This window comes from Macadamia integrifolia, chromosome 4 (assembly GCF_013358625.1).
Source record: "Macadamia integrifolia cultivar HAES 741 chromosome 4, SCU_Mint_v3, whole genome shotgun sequence".
Taxonomy (NCBI): Eukaryota; Viridiplantae; Streptophyta; class Magnoliopsida; order Proteales; family Proteaceae; genus Macadamia; species Macadamia integrifolia.
Window position 1 is genome coordinate 33,078,275 of NC_056560.1, and position 2,029 is coordinate 33,080,303.

At 39.1% G+C, this 2,029-nt stretch overlaps 1 non-coding gene across 1 annotated transcript; it reads left to right on the plus strand.

Annotated features, from left to right (window-relative positions):
* Nucleotides 1-969: 969 nt before the first annotated feature.
* On the plus strand, nt 970-1,076 carry LOC122077696. The gene has a single exon (XR_006139934.1). It is a non-coding gene; the product is annotated as a small nucleolar RNA R71 (small nucleolar RNA).
* The last annotated feature ends 953 nt before the right edge of the window (nt 1,077-2,029 follow it).

A 2,029-nucleotide genomic window follows, 5' to 3' on the forward strand; every position in this document is an offset into this window, starting at 1 on the left:
GATGAATATAAGGACTGTTAGAGATTTGCCCTTGTTCAGAAGAATCATTTTTGGTTTCCTCAACTAAATCATCTTTAGTTTCAGAAAAAACTTTAAGTTCATCAGACGAACCTGAAACAAGAGGCACACTTGTGTCCTCAACTGAAGGAGAGTTAACAGGAGTAATAGATGAAAAAGATTTAGGAACGCTCGGTTGGTACTCTCTACCACTCCTAAGGGCATAAACAACATTACATTGGTTAGAGGGCCCTTGTTGGGTCTGACCTTGTACTATATTCAGTGGTGCATTAGTTGATGTTTGTGAACAAACAGGCTGATGATGCCTAGGGTTAGGCTCTGGTTGACTGGGTAAAGTTCCTTTCTCCCTCTCACGCACAATTGAGACAACTTGAGTGAGTTCTCTCGTACGATTTTGATGGCTTGTCATGAGGAGGACCATATTTTTTTCCAAGTCACTTATTCTAAACCTTGATTATGGAAATTGGAAGGCCCTGCTTGGTTGCCATGATTCCAAGAGAAATTTGGGTGATTTCTCCATCCTGGATTGTAGGTATTACTATATGGATTATTCTGGTATAAGGCATTAACACTATCATTAGAAGTGCCCCTAGAGGTGTTGGGACATTCTTCTATAAGATGTCTAGGGGATTGGCACCAAGCACCAATCTTAACCAAATTGACTGATGATGGCTCTCTAAGAACAATAGCCTCAATTCTCTTAATTAGGCTATCCAAATGGGCTTCCTTGGCTACTATCCCATCACAAAATTTCCTTTTTCTCCTATGGTTCTTTCACTCTCTTGGGTTGATTCTCACTCACGGGTTTTGTCAGCTATGCCAAGTAAGAATTCCCATTCCTTTCCTTCATCTGTAAGGGATGTGAATCCCTCAGGGCACATAGACTCTATCATTTGTTTATTTGGGTAATCAATACCCTCATAAATTATTTGACATAAATGCCATATGTCTAGGCCATGGTGAGGGCATTCTTGGAGTAGATCCTTGAATCTCTCTATAAGTTTAGAAAATGACTCACTAGGCTTTTGCCTAAACTAAAGGATATCACTTCTAAGCTTATTGATCTTGTGAGTTGGGAAAAACTTCTTAAGGAAGACAACTGTGAATTGTTCCCATGAGGTTATGGAATTTGTGGGTAACCCATACAACCACTTCTTAGCTTGGTCTTTCAATGCAAAAGTGATAAACCTAAGCTTAACAGCATCATCAGAAAGCTGTTGGATCTTAATTAGAACACATATCTCTTCAAATTCCCTTAGAAATATGTATGCATCCTCAGAGGTCAACCCATGGAAGTGGGGCAACATAGTGATGTATTGAGATTTGAGTTCAAAATTATTGCCTTGGGCTTGTGGTAAAACCATGCAGGAAGGTTTGGCTGTTCTAGCAGGGTAGAACTTGTCTTTCAGAGATTTAGGTGAAGGGTTTTGCTGTCAGTCTCCCATATTGAAGGGTTTGAAAGAGAGCAAATGTATAGGATCACTACTTGTTGGATTTCTTCTTTCTAATCGTTTCTTAGTATTACGTACCCACCTAACACTCATGCAACAGAAAACTACCCACAACTAGAGTAAGACAAGCACAAAAGAATGGATAGTAAAACTTTTTTTTATGATTTTTTTGATTTTTTTGGCTTTTTGGAGCTTACCGGCAGGGATCCGGGGTTGCTCAGGTCAATTCCTGAGGTATTGCTACAGGGCGAAATTTGTCTTGATCATACTGTGAGGCATGGAGACCTCCACCAATACAACTATTATTGCAAGTTGTTCTTCTCAGGAATTCAATAAAAGAAAAGGAAAAACAAAACAAAGCAAACAAAGCACTCTGATTTACCAAAAGAAAGCAAAAAATAACATGGAACTGTCTCCCCCAGAAACGGTGCCAAAAACTTGTCTGAGATTTTAAATATAACCGTAAGCGTATGGATCAATGTAGCTACGGGTCGAACACAGGGAGAGCAGCCACTTTATTTTTTTACTTCTTTTAATAATGTGAAAGTGAACCGATTAAT